Raw genomic sequence first — 16,152 nt, forward strand, 5'->3', positions numbered from 1 at the left:
ATTATAGGTTCATCTAAAGTTGCCATACCAAATTGCTTATACACACACACACTCCAGTCTATCCATCCATCCATCCTTCCGTCCATTTATTTCCTCCTCCTCCTTTCTCCTGCCCTCCATCCATATCCGTCTCCCCGGTGGTGGTGTATAATAGTGTCAGCCACAGCCATATCAGCATTTTACCTGTTACATTATGACAAGCTGTATGGCGGGGGGGGGGGGGGGGGGGGGGGGGGGGGGGGGGTACACATGTACACGCACGTACACACACACACACAGGAGGGCAGCAGCCTAATAAACTACTTTCTGACCCATGGCAGCCGCTGGGAAACGAAGGCAGCAGACAGAAGTGCATTGTATTTAGTTTTGTTCCTTTAAATCTAGTCGGTGTTATTGTTTTACTGTGTGTATGTGTGTGTGTGTGTATATAGGCGTGACTGAGTGCTCTGGTGTTGTGCCCAGAGGGGTTTGTGGAGGTCTATATGTTGGGAATTGATTGAAAGAGAAAGGGACCCTGGTGTATAATGTTTCAGCAGTTAACCTTAGGTAATGGTAGGTTGATGGATTCAGCTCATTTGCTGCAGCAGATCCTGTTTATCAGCGCTGTGCTGAAGGCTGACACATTTACATACAGGAGGCGGAAGCAGCACTCAAACCTCAAATTTGGGGGCCTGGCAGGGATCCCTGTGGAGAGTTCAGGAGATCTCAGTTACCACACATTTAAAGGTTTTCTCAATCAAACCTGGTATAGAAAGGCTACCGGCTGAGCTACTATTTCATCATCAAAACATCAGTATTCTCCCCTCAAACCACTCATCTCATTCTTTATCGACAAGTTAGAGAGGACAGAAAAGTACTCCATGAGCCCGCCTTCATAGGTAAAGACTCTTCAAACCTCAGCAATTAAACACCATCCATGAATTACACAGGAACTTCGCAGCGAGTCCCAGCAGTTTGAAGCAAATTCAACTTTCCAGCCAACGAAAAAGTGAGTTCATCTGCTCGCCATTTGTTTTTTTTCTTGCCGTTTTTCTCAGATGTACTGGTCACTGAAGTTGTCCCTGTGTTTAGTGCTTCAGTCCCCAGTGTAACCGCGTCCTCGTAAACGCTGCAGCCATGGGGACAATTTGATGCCTCAAAATGTTCCATGAGATGACAATTATTCCTTGTAATGGATATTTTATGTATAGAAAGCAGCAATCATCACCTCTGCATATTGTTCTCCTTGTACTGGTGAAGAGTGAGGTTGTGTGGCATGAAGGGACGAGACCTATCTGCGCATTTACATTTTCTGCTACTTTAAACACTAATTGACAGAAATTTAGTTATTTTTCCTCCACTACAAATACCTAACAGGGGGTATTACTTAAAAATATAATGTATTGATAAGGATTAAACCACAGGTTCTGAACCGTTTTGCCTTGTGACCTCATACAAGAATTCATCAGATGTTCAGATGTTCCACCAAAAAGACATTTCTCCTCAAACCCCCCCCCCCCCCCCCAATGGTTTCATTTTAATTAACTGTTTGAAGCCAAAAGAGATACAATTATCAGATATTTTGCCAAAAAATTGCTACGATTGTAGAAAATATGAATACGCATTTGTGTATCAGAACTTCTTTTCCTCTTACTTCCTCTCCCATTCATCATCTCAGATTTATCTTGTGACCTTTGGGAGGGGCCCCGATCCCGAGGTTGAGAACCACTGGACTAAACCAAACTGTCGATAAACTAGCTCGACCAGTTGCAACAGTAAAATGCTGCTTACAAATTGATTCATTAGTGTTAATTATCAAAAACAGATACTTGACGAATTGTACGCATTGTAAGTACATTTATAATGTATAATGCATTTTTTGTGCATATTCAATACAGTCGGATAAGATCAGCTGTCTAACTCCGGTCACAAATTAGACATTGAGGGCAAACGAAACGTGTTAAGTGATATAATTATATTCTTATCCACCATTATTGTTAATGTATTCATCTTTTCTATTGTATAATACATCAAAGATAAGCTCTTCTAAGATCAGCGATTAGTGCTGAATGAAAACATTTGCATTTTTAAATATGTTTGCAAAGTGCAGACATGCATGATTATAATATTTTATGCTAATGTCTGCAATTAGCCAGCATTTGATTTCCCGTTCTCAGCAACACATTTGCTTTAAACTGTAACATCACAAACACACACACAATCATATACATGCGCATAAGCACACACACAGGATGCATACATCTGCCCACAGGAGTACTCCTATGTGCGCACACACACACATTCACAACTATTCCTCTCATTCTCTGTGGGAGTCCACGAGCTGCCAGTTTTTGACACCAATATAAATAATAATCCTCTGATTGATGCTGCTGTGAAGTGAAAGCTCAAGGAAGATTGAATACAATCCAATAGAATCTAATTGAAGTGGCAAGAGAGAAGTGGCATGTGTGTGTGTATGTATTTATACACATATAGTATAGAATATAAAAGTAAAAAAAAAAAAGGTATAGTATGTCAAAAAGGTGAAAATTAGCATTATTACAGTATGTGAAGTTTTTTTAAGACAAGTAATTGTAAAGTATGATGACAAAAGTAGTAAATAAAACATTACAAATAATGAATGTCAAAAAAGTCAAAGTATAGTATGTCAAGAAATAGTCCAAAAAAGTCATAGTATTAAAGAAATCATGAATAAATAGTATAGTATGTTGAATACATAATTAAGTCACAGTATAATATGTGAAAAAAAAAAAGTAATTGTACAGTACGATGAAAAAGGTCATAAAAAGTCATAGTATATAAACATTTTTTTTCTAAGTCTACATGTGATACGTGTGTTTACCAAATTTTGGTACATCTAGGTGAATCGTACTACGAGGGCTGTATTATCGAAATTTGGTAGGGGGCACTATTGAGCCAACTTGCCACTCTGAAGCATTAAAATCATATCAGATGACTACATGTACGACTTTAAACTCGTGTGCCATGTTTGGTTATGTTTTGAGAATTCTTAGCCCCGCAAAAACACCTTAGTTTTTCATGGTAAAGAATACGTCACCACAGCATATCATTGCACGAGCATTAATGTGATGTTTCGGACCTTTGCATTACAAAATTCTCTCTAAATGTACCACGTTGAATTGTAATTGAATACCCCTGTATTAGAAGAACAATAGATCCTTTGCTCCAACTTTGGCAGTGCTCGGGACCTAATTAGAAGAGCAATAGGTCCTTCGCTCCAACGTTGGCGGTGCTCGGGCCCTAATAATAATATTAAACACAAGAAAAATAGGTCCTATACTCCGACTTTGTTGGTGCTCGGGCCTTAATAATAAACAGAAGAACAATGGGTCCTTCGCTCAGACTTCGTCGATGCACTGGCTTTAATAATACTAAGTAACATAACAGTTTCAATAGGCCCTTCGCTGGCCCGATGTTGTCGGTGCTCGGGCCCTAATAATAGACATTAGAAGAACAATAGGTCCTCCGCTACAACTTCTTCGGTGCTCGGGCCCTGAAAAGAGAAAGCTAGACCTGATTACGGAACTGAAGTTCTTACACAAGGTAACGGCGAGGAAGACATTGTTTACACAGTTTAGCCTCAGACACGATTCTTATTAATCCAGGTGTCACAATACTTACATGTGGTTTTCCTAACCGAACGTTTCGCGGGACATTATTTTCAGGATAAAGTCATAGTATAGCAGGTCTAAAAATATAAAATAAAAAAGTTACAGCTTAGCCTGTCGGAAAAAGTAAAAAGAAAAAAAAAAAAAAGTCATAGGATAATAGTATGTCGAAAAAAAGTCATAACAAAGAAAGTTAATTAGATATAATATAACATAATTAGATTGCAAAAAGAAAATGTCATGGTATAGTAATTAGAAACAAAGTTGAAAAAAGTCTTTGTACAGCATGTCGAAATAGTCATAATATAGCATTCAGAAAAGTTATGTTTTGTCTGTCGAAAAAAGTAAAAGAAATCATTGTATAGAAAGTAGAAAAAAAGTCACACTATAGTAATGACTATAGTAATGACTATAGTATGACTATAGTATAGCGGAGGACCTATTGTTCTTCTAATGTTTATTATTAGGGCCCGAGCACCGACAACATCAGGCCAGCGAAGGGCCTATTGAAACTGTTATGTTACTTGTATTATTAGGGCCAGTGCATCGACGAGTATGACTTTTTTTACAAAAAGAATAAAAATAGAATCTAAAATGGTACACTACAATTGATTAGTCTCAATCGCACTAGTCTTTTTCCACTCCTCCGACTGACATTTGTCCTTCAGGGCAATATATAGCGGTATAAAGTTTCTAGTTAGTGACCTTAACTTTACACTACTTTTCACAATCCATCCTGGGATACTTTGATAGCGAAAATAGCGAACTTACTACATAGCCCACTATATGTAAAAGATTTCAGAGACAGCCTTGGTCTTGTTACATGAATAAAGAATCTCAGAATAAGAACTAAAAAGCAAAACAAACTACAAAATAAAAAAGACAAAGTGAAACAATCTTGTAGAGTTTCTGTATGTTAGCTCACCACAAATTCTCAGTTGCAATTTGCAATCGCAAGATCTTCCTGAGCAAATTGCATGTGGCCATAGAATTGTGAATGTTATTATTCGGAGCACTTTAGGAGCATCTCGTATTTGTTTGCTTAGATGTTTGTCTTGAAAAGTTCACTCTCGACCTCTGGAACTGCAGTTGACAAAAGCTTTTACAAAAGCTTTTAAAAAGAAATGCTTTTTATCTGACAAAAGGGTCGCATGTCTAACAGTTCTTCCATCTGGCTGCACCATTGTGTTTGTTTGTGCTTACACTATTTCCACTACTCCAGCACATGCACATTTCTCATGAAATCTTGTATTATAAAAAAAAAACATGAACAAGATCGCAGTTATCAGAGCAGACAGCTCCACCTGTTAAAATATGCTGTCAAGTTATGCCACTGCCACAGATTGGATGTGCAACAATTTTAATAATTTCTTCCTTTGCCAGTTACCAGCTTGTTTCACAACAGGAGGTTCAGATTCTGTCATGATTGCAGCTGAAATGAGATGTGAGACTAGTACACAGTGAAGTGTAGCAGTAGCTATTCAACTTCCCGTAAAGCCAGGCTAGCCGTTTCCCCTCGATTCTTCTCTTCATGCTAAGCTAGGCTAGTTGCCTCCTAGCTAACTCTGTACTAAAAGACATGAGTGGTATCGATCTCCTCATCTAACTTTTGGAAAGAAAGCAAAGATGTGTATTTCCTAAAATGTTAAACAATTTCTTTAATGGAATTTAATGATATTTATTATTTATCATAAAACAAACAGATGAGTGAAAAAGTGCTGTCTTTAAAATATATTTAATAAAATCAAGATATGATTTTTTTTTTTTTACAGCTGATTATAAAACGTACTTTGGGAAAAGCTGGGCATGCGGGGACAAAATATTTAATTTAGTTTTCTTTTTTGGTTCCATATCAGAGTACAACACAATACCACTGAGGGAATAAAGCGATGAAGTGGCAGCTCATCAATAGCGCCACATGCTCTCTCTGAGGGTTGTGTGACTCTCGGTCACACCAGCTTTCATCTGACTGCTGTCAGCCTCCTGCAGTGACGCTGCTGCCAGGACCAGGCAGTTGAGAGATGACAAGTTTGCTTTTGTTCCTGTGGACTTAATCAGGTATTTTTCCATGAAAAGGTATAAAATGGAGATATCAGAGCTTTACACATACATACAATATGTACGAAAGGTAAAAAATGTTAACTTTTCTAATGTGTAATGTCTTCTAAAGAGGGTCATTTCTGTTTCATGTACAATATATTTTCTGATGTATCTCAACAACTGTGGGATGTATTGTCATAACATTTTTGGTTGAAAGTGAAATTCTGAAACACTTCCTGTTCACAACACAATAGCCCGATCTCACCAAATGTCATATGAATAACACGCCAAACTTTTAAGTATTTTCACATGCTATCACAACACAGTTCTTGCTTTCGGCGTGTCATTTCATGCCCAAAAACTCATCCGTGTGTATATGCTACTCTCAGAGCAGGTGAAATAAAACAAGTAGTTATGCTAAGAGCAAGTTACGTAATATTAAAAGCCAGAAAGACTTCATCTGGTGTCAAAGTCACTTAATAAATAGGGATGAGATTCTTGTATTCCTGTATGATTTAGGTTAATATGAGCCACGTTCAACTTCATCACAACTTGCAAAGTCCCAGTCTAGCAATTAGCTTTAGGGTCTCATGGATAAACATATTTAACATCATTTGATGGCTAATGGATGTCTGACATGCAGGTGTGCCTATACTTAATCCCTTTTTTCCAGGCACACTGTTGTGAAATTAATCAGAAAATGAATCGGTACAATCGAGAACAAAAACAATGACTTAGCCTGTTTTTACTTTATTGCCCTTGTATGAAGTGAACAGGTAGTTTATTTGAAGTATAAGGCTCACACCATGAAACACACACACACACACACACACACACCAGCAGCAGTCTGTCTGAACAGATCTGCTGTAATGTGGAGGAGTGGGACTAAGTGAAGGAGAAAAGAGAAGTGGCCTGCGATGTGGTGGGGAGGGAGAGAGAGAGAGAGGGCATGATGGACAAGAGATGTTGTTAATGCATTCCTGTGATGTGTGGCCTGAGAACACACAAGTGGCACCACAAAGGAAGAAGGACAGTAAGAGAGAAAAGAAGGGATGCTAATACACAGAAAGGGTGAAAGAGATAGAAAGCAATCAGGGGAGAAAACGAAAGAGAAGGAGTGAGGGAGCGCACTGGGCGAGGCTGACACTTTGTCAGAGGCAGAGCTAGTTGTCAGATGGGCTAATGCTGCCTCGGTTCAAGTCCCTCTTAAAGACGTCAGATCACACAGGCAGATTGCCCGTGGAGGATTTGAGGCAGACGCCCGCCGGGGGAGCTGGGAAATTGCATTTGCTGCCTGCTACAAGATCCTGATAAGAGCAGATTTGTTCTAAGAACGCAATGACAGGGCAAGGTTATCACAAAGCTGCCTGCCTCCTTACTGCAAAAGAGAGGAGAGGAGAAGCCTCCTAACACTCCTCCGAGAAGACAAGGAGAAACTCACAAGATTACTGTGTAAACAAGATGACGCTTGTCCATAATATCTTCCACCAGAACAGCAAAGTGTGCAACTGCCAGTGGTTGCAGTGTCCTTTTTTCATACTGATAAGAAGCCAGCCAGGGGTGAGAAGCAGAGCTGGAGAAAATGTAGGGTAATTGTTGTTGCAATGAGGAACAAAAAACATATCACAGTGGTGTCCGAACTGGTTTCAACTGCTGAAAGTTTGATCAGGTCTCTTCAGAGCTAATATTGTGCAAACAGCAGCTCACTGATTAGAGATTTCTTATGGAGAGAAACTTACCCCAGGTACAAATAAAGTTTATGAGAATTATTTTTGTAGTACACGTTTTCTGAAACTGTATTATATGTAAATAAATCTGAACATTGGATAAAGTCAGGTTAAAAAAAAATCTTGTTTCACTTTGTTGTCATATTAGAGTCAAATGTTTTTTACAGACGGAATTTTAGATGTTATATTATATTTATTTACTCCCACTCAATAATCCATCCATACTTATGAAAAGGAAAGCTTTGTCCCTCAGTTTATCAGACAGATTGAAATGAATCTAGATATATATTTTCACTAGACACGAAGCTTATGAAGAATTGTAAAACTGTCAGACAACTGTAGTGGAGTGAAAGGTACAATATTTGCATCTGAGATGTAGAGGAGTAGAAGTATAAAGTTACATAAAATGAAAATACTCATTTTATGTAAAGTGCCTACAATTTGTACTCTCGTACGTTACCTGAGTAAATGGACTTAGTTGCATTCCACCACTGCAGGTATGTCTAAATCAGCATGATGTCATTCATTATGAATGACGTGGCTATGTGTGAATACAGGCCAGGTAAGAAAGCCGTGATCTCTGTCTGACAGGTCTGTCCTCCGTGAGAGAGCGAGCATTGGTCAAGAAAAACAGAGCAGCAAAGTAAAAGTTCAAAGCAGAATGTGTCGAGGTGTGAGCTTTGAAGGCTTAAGGCTGTCAAAACCTTAATCTATCTGTCATGAGTTGCGTGGATGCAGGGCTTAAAGTTGGCGGGATGTTGGACTGATGTCATTTGGACAGTCATTGCCCATCACAAGATATTTCCCGCTGACACTATCCCTCAAAACAAGACCTTCTCCTCAGCTACCTCACCGTCAGCGGCCGTTGATGTGTCAGTTTTTGTGTCGGGGGGGAAAAGTGTAAATAGAACTATGACAATGTTAAACTTTAATAAACCTAATTTGAGAATGCTTGATAATTAAGCAACAAATAAGAACCAGGTACTACTAAGAAAAATGGGTTATAAGCACAGACACTTACAAACTGATAATAATGTACTAATGATAAGACGCATTACTCCCGTAAACTAAATCTGCTGCAGTTTTTTTAAATTGTGAAATTGAATATTACGAATGAGGTTCTGGTTCTAAACGTCTGAGAAAAAGTTAAAAAAAAAATTAGGAAATTGTCAAATAAATTAGTAAGTCAGACCTGTGACATCAAAGACATTTACTGCAGGTCAAATTTAGAAAAGAAGTCATAGCGCCATGTTGGCTTTCTACAATTTTCCGTTTAATCCAGAAAAAAAAACAGTGTGAACCTAATCCAAAAGTCGAATAATAAACAAATAAGTGGGTATAAATGGGTATTCGTTAATTGGTGTATAACTTCAAACGTACTTCATCATTTATGTTGAAACCTTATTCTTGTCTCTAGACATATTGCACGTTTTTTGCATGTTTGTGTAAAGACCACGTTACACGAGTTAAGCAATTAATTAAAATGAATAAATTGGAAGCATACCAATTCAACACTGCCTCCATTGAACACATTACATGCGTCTATCTTGGGAACTTTCTAGAAAATGATTGGAAAATTCTTAAGACTGCATAGACCTCTGAAATAAAGCTGTAACATTAAATTAAATGTCAAATCTATGCTAAATATATGAAAGATGTGAATAGATAGTCGTAGATCATACTGTGGATTGCATCAGGATGACATTATGATTATATTCCACTTTTCCAAATACTGCTGCATTTACATCACATGGACGAATGGTAAAGATAGGAAAGATTCTTATATTTACAACTGGTGAGTGTTAATGTCACGGGTCCAGTCAAGAGGGTTGTAAGACTGTGCCGGTTAAAATGACCCTCAAACAACCAACCCTGGACTACAATCAGTAAAGTATGTTCATTCAAGTACTGAACTTGAAGGGAGAGTGTTTAGGATTTGCCCGCTCTCTATGTAGATATGAAGGGCTCATTCTAAGCGAATGAAAACAACAATTCTTAGTTTCAAGTGATTATATGAAAACAAAGATGTGCATTTTATATTCCATTCATGCTAATAGATCCCCTGAAATGCTGCAAACAATTACAATTTGGAGGCACTTGTACTTTACTTGAGTGTTTCCATTTCGTGTTACTTTCTACTAATTTTCGGAGGCAAATATTGTGGCCGACCTTTTACTCGACTATAATTACTTGACATTAGTGACTTAGTTAGTTTGCAGATTCAGATTATTAATACAAAATATAAGTCATGCATTGTGATATATCATAATATATCAAGCTACCCAGCAGTATATAACGTAATTAAAATTATGTCATTTTGGCATAACTACTTTGTGTACTAAAAGTATATTTTGATGCTCGTACTTACTACTTCTACTTTAGTAATATTTAGAATACAGGACTTTTATTTGTAACAGAATATTTTTACACCATAGTATTGCTACTTCTACTCAAGTAAAAGATCTGAATATATTTTCCACCGCTGACTAATGTGGATACACAGTGCTGCACCACATATCTGTGTCCTTTATTAGGCATTTTCTTCCAGACACATTGAAGCTTGAAAAGTAATCAGTTTCCCAGTCATTATATTAACTTGGATGTTGGCGTGCATTCTTAGGATTTGTGCGATCTGCTGTGTTCTATAACACAAATTAGAGAGTGTGCCGTTTCCTGAATCAGAGGCTGCAGCTGTCAAACTTGTGTGACGAGAAATCTCGTCCTGTTCAGCTTTTTACTGTCACTCCACTTTTAGACAATAACAACTGTTAGTAATCTGATGAGAGAGAGAGACGTGGTGGAGTCAGAGAAAGAGGAGTGGGAATTTTCCAAATCACCAATACAGCAGTGTGGACGTGCTCATCGCGTTTGATGTACTGTCTTGTCAATATGTGTGTGTGTGTGTGTGTGTGAGAAGTAGATGTTTTTACTGGGTATGATTTAGTGCCTGCAGGGGTAAATTAAATCATGTCTCAAGGCCTCTCCTGTCAAATGTGTTACAGAGAAAGATAATGCTGTCGATGCAACCTCATATTCACATGAAGCTGTTGGAGCAGACCAGGGAGGAGCTAACAGGTCTTGGATCAAACTGAACAATTAAATATAATATGTACGTATATAACTTTTTTTGAATTATTTTGAATTTTTTTGAATTTCATGCTCAATAGCATGTGCGTATGGAATTGGGATGCAGCGATTGACAGCCATCTTTTAACTCCAGAAATGTTCTTGTTGGAGCTTTATCTGTCGGTACCTCTTTCTCACAGCGGTTTTGCTTATTTTTGGTTTTAGTAGTAGTTGGTTGACAACATAAAAAATTTGACTTTTTTTTTTTCATGTTCAAATTCATATTTACAATACGTTTGGTGTAACTTCTCTTTATGGTGTCTTATCTTTATCTGAAGCATGTTCACCTCCACGCACAGTAAGCACAGAAGAGGCATTTTAGTTAAGACAGATACGATAATTAATCATTTGGTTGACTGACTTCACGATGAGTAAACAAAGTCATGTTGTCGTTCACTCTCCGCAAGATCAAGTTCAGTAGTCTACACGGGGCGTTTTGTCTGAGATGCTGCTGAAGTATTTAGTAGCATTTAGTGGAGAACAGCAATGCTGAGCAGCGACACCAGCTGTGGTTAGATAGATGGAACCCTGTCGCGCTATAAATCAAACTCTTATTAACCCGTGAATGCCAGTGACTTATGTCACATCGGCACATCTCAGGGGAGCCTGCAGCACGAGGCTGTTTTCACTTTGGGGGAAGCTTTTAGCCTTCAGTCCACGCTCAAGTTCAGATTATGGCTTTGAGTCACAATGAGTTATAGGATAGAGACAGAGTGTAAATGGATGCTGGTGGACACGCGTGATCATCAAGTATATCTATATGGAATTGTCTTAGACAAAATACTATGACTAATGTTTAATACATTAACACATGTTAAGCTGTGACACTAGAATACAAAGCAATGTGTACTTGCAGCCAATTGTCAGCGGTTGCACGTCTACGAGTTGTTCTTCTCGAGGTCTGAAGATTAAAACTAAATAGTATTAAACCGCATAATTTGTTTTTTCTTGTATCGGATTAATCTGTGATTCTTCTATGGACCTTCTTCTTTGGCCTTTTAACCCTTTCGTGGCCAACATTTTCTATTGTTTAGAAGAAATATCCGAGATCCCGGTTGACACTTTTAGACAGTGACAAATAAGTCATGTCAAAGGAAGTACCGTCATATCAGCACCAATGAAAAAATGTCAACACATTTGATTGCTTGTCAAAATGTTTATACATTATATCACGCTGCTTTAAAATAGATTTCAAGAATATTCACTTTTTGAACGTCTTTAAAAAGATTGGAATTCAAGAAATGGTTCTAGCATAGTAATAGTGTTTATGATGTCAAGTATAAATGTATTGCTGTGGTTATAAAACAAAAGTACACAGACACTTTATGGTAAAATCCACAAAGTTTCAACTACAGTAACATTAAAGATATTGTTAAAAGCAGGTTTGTCCACCTGAGGAATGAGTTTAGCTTATTTCTTTAATTCCTCCAAACACACACACACACACACACACACACACACACACACACACTCCTTTCTACCTGCCAATACATCACAGCCTCTAGGTAGGAAGATTGATGACATTAAATTGCTTCTATCCAGGTTTTTATCAGGATTTACAGGCTTTGTTGTACCTAGAGCTTTCCAGCACCACTCCCTTCCATAAATCATGCTTTTTTTTTTTTACCTTACCACTAGTCTCCACACACACACACACGTTTGCACCCAAGCACACACGCACATCTGCCACACACACGCCCAAACACCACACAAAGGTACAACACGCATAGACTTTGGGATATGGCTTTAACAAGATGGATGACCTCTTTGCCGTCTGCTGCCAAAACGAACCTTAACCCACACACACACACACACACTGCAACCCAGACGGAGCAACACATGTACATTTTGACTCGGTAATGGAAAATGTCAATCTCTGTCGATGGTGGGGCCCTGGAAACGCAGTGATTCCTTCCCTTCCACCCATCGCTCTCATTATAGGAAAATGTCACCTCATTTCCCAAGTACACGTTGCCTGATTAATTTCTGAAAAGGGGAACGAGAGAGCTGGTGAGATGGAGAGATGGAGAGAGGTGGCGTCTGTCCCTGAGACTGTTGATGGGTTTTCTCTTTGGGTTTATAGGTTTGTGTGGCATTAAGTGGCTGTGTGTTCCGTTAGGACGCAACAAGGCGGTTGACCCTGTGGAAGTATAGCCCCAGTAGTGGCAGCTCGCTAAGCAGGGTGTCCTCTTCCAGCTCCCCCCCCATGGAATCCCCAGGTTTTCCCAGTCCCGATGGAATATATAATCCTTCTAGTATGTTCTGGGTCTGCCCAGAGGTCTGCCCACAGTGGGATGTGCCAGCACTTACGTTGGAGTCAGTTGGCCCGGTGCATCTCATTCAGACACTTTAGGGTGCCTTGGTATGTCGGTATCTGACGCCGAGGGGCACTGACCAATCTATTTGGGATATTTAACGAGTTGGGATTGAGACCGGGTTGACCTTGTTTCACTTATAAACAAGGATACATACACGGCTCTCACACAGGCTATAGAAGAGCTGAATGGCTGAAGGCTCAAACAGCCTGTAATCAAGCAGAATGCCCCACAAGACAGGGTTACACATTTTTAAAGTCCATAAAACACTTGTAGACTATAAGGACAAACTTCCAAAACTTCTACAGTAACCTTGCCAGAGATTGGAGTGCTCGTCTATTGTTCCATGACAAGAACTACAAGATGCATCTATATTAGATACAAACAAGATACAGTTGGTGTCACGGGGCATGGTGGAGGACTCAGACGCAGACCAGGCAGAGTAGCTTACAACATATATTTAATTATACAAACTCAAATACAGGACACTCACAGGACGCAGCAGGGGATCCACGGACGAGACAAGGGACAAGGGGAAAAATCCAGCAGAACTGAAACGGGGCAGGCAGACAGGGAAACCGGGAACAGGACAAGCCGAACGGGCGGGTAGACATGACAAGGATCTGGCCGCGAGTGACTGTGTGACAGGGGTCTAAATAGCGGCTAGAACAGGTGAGGGGAGTTGTGCTTAATGAGGAGGGAGCGCTTGATTAGCTGATCAGGGGCAGGTGAAGAGAGTGGCTGACAGGTAGAGTGAGGGTGTGCCGCTACACAAAGACAAAGAACACAGAGGCAAAGCCTAATCGTGACAGTGAGACAATAAAAGGTCAACAGAAGTTAGTTCTCCCCCAATTAATACCAGACTGTAGTGTGCTCTGCTGCACCTGAAGTCACACCCTAAAGTGATGTCATGGTGTACTGATATACCTGAGAGTACACCTCTACATCACTTCAGCAAGGAGAGAAATGTTTCCACTGGTGGTCACTGATAACAACATTTTTAGCTGCTGTTAATTGCTTTTTGAGCACACAGATGTAATTGTAATTATCATGATCAAATGTAATTATTGATCTACTCTACTAATTATTTGTAAAAAAAAACAACATATAAACAAATGTCCCGGGATCTGGGTGTGTTCCTTTAAATGGCACTGCTGCCAGTAACAGTGGGCTGGAAAATAAAGAATCAGGGAAGGCAGAGGCCAGAAAAAAAGACGCTGTCAGACAAATGAGGTGGAGGCAAACTGGAGAGGCAGCGACAAGTGTTTTACAGCTTCTAAATAATTACAATCAGATCGAACAGTGGCATTCTCCCACCCCGCCTGTCATAAATAGGATAATGCAAACAAATGACCCTCAAATTGAAAACTGCGGGACAACAATGGAGAGCACCCACCCAGTCTCATCAGAGTCAGACACACACTCATAAATAAACACACATACCTTGGGGCACTGAAAAGACACAGTTTACAATCCAAATTATACCGCGATGACAGCCCAATTCTTTTCAATTTGAATACAGATTAAATTCCCCTGTTGCTTTTCATTGTTATCCACCATGTATCACGTGTGTGTGTGTGTGTGCATGTGTGTGTGTTCACTCAACACACAATTGAATATTGTATTACTGTAGTCTAAATAAATGATTTCTTCTTTTTTTTTTTTTTTTGCTGCTGCCTTGTTTTGAATACCAATATTAAATCAGTTTTCCATGCAGGAGTCATTGTAAGCAAGACTGAATATAACCTTCATAATCATTACCAGCCTAATGCTGCTTCACTGATGTAAATGAACATCATTTGGATCTTCAATTGACCATATCGCAGAGGGAAAGAACTTCACATTTCCCAGAAGTAAGCATGCATGTGTTTAAAGCTCCTGGAATAATTGCGTGCCTGTAATTGTTTCGTAAATCTGAGATCATTTCCTATTCAGCTGTCCTGGGACTACAGATGAAAGATGAAACTGAGGTAAAATACAAATGGAAATAAATGAAAGGAGGATGTGAGGAAAGGAAAGGGAATAAAGGAAGGGAGGAAGTTCATTAAACCTTAACGCTGTATCTTTCAACTAAGTGGAAATGGAGTGAAAATGTTGTTACTGCCATTTGTTTTTAGTTTCTTTGTATAAAGTGTGTGGTTTTCTTTGGGTAAAAATAGGCCTCAAAATGGAAAAGTATACATCCAGAAACAAAATAACCATCAGCAGAGTATTAAGAAGCAGCTACAAGTGGAATTTAGGTGTTTCTGATTCAGACAAAGTTGGCAGTAGAGGAGCGTAACTACGTTTAAGTTAACTGAAAGTTGCTACCAGTTTTTTTTCAGTGCTCAAAATGTGCTTATTGAGTATTTTCAGTCCTGAATCCTTAAAGGGTAAATTCACTTCCTGGATGGCCAATCTGTGCTGTTGATAAATGTAGTCATTTGAAGTAATGAATTCCTCCCTGTCTGTGTGTGCTATAATGAAGCTGAGTTCTCCCGCTCGCATAGCCATGCAGTGCCTACATGTACCAGGATGCATTGCGCGAGCTACTGACCCCCAGCCAGAACATAGTATAATGAAGGGGAATGAGTTGCGCCTATTCTCATGCAATAAAAGCACAAAGCCTCCGTAGTCTGAACCAACATCATTCAAGATGGCAACAACTCTTCATGATTTTCCACATCTGTCAACGGCAGCGCATTACAGCTTCACTCATCCAGTTTGTACCTTTCACAATAACTTAAATTTAACTTTTTTTTCAATCTGGACCATATTTTCCGATGTTTTTGTGTCTGAGTGAGTGACTATGGGGGACAACCATTTTTTAAATCGGCCCAGTATTGAGTGAGAGCGCTGCAGACGGCAGCTGCTAAATGGGCTGCTATGTCATCTCTCAGGGCAATTCCTCACGATCGATATATCTCCACTAAAAGTGCTTGTTTTTGCCACTGATGGTAAAGTATCTGGCAACGTTATAGAAAGGACCCGACAGAGAATTTAAATATCTTTATTGTCTTTCTTTTTCTTTTTGTGTCATGAGACTTGTTGCCAGAAGACAACAGTGGAAACGTGAGTGACAGTTGAATAGAACAGTGCCCATGTGGTTGAGTTTTGTAGAATCAGTAGTATATAAGCTATATATAATAAAACACCATCAAATAAGCAATTTAGGAAAACTTAAATAATAAAACTCAACATTACGGTGTCTCCATTATTTATAGCAATTGTTGATGACATTTTTTCCAAAGCTGGGTTTTTCAGGAACAAAGCAATGTTATATGTTATATATTTTCACATATGGATAAGTTATTTGAAAGACAGTTGCATGAGGAG

This window comes from Pholis gunnellus (assembly GCF_910591455.1).
Source record: "Pholis gunnellus genome assembly, chromosome: 19".
In the NCBI taxonomy this organism is placed as follows: domain Eukaryota; kingdom Metazoa; phylum Chordata; class Actinopteri; order Perciformes; family Pholidae; genus Pholis; species Pholis gunnellus.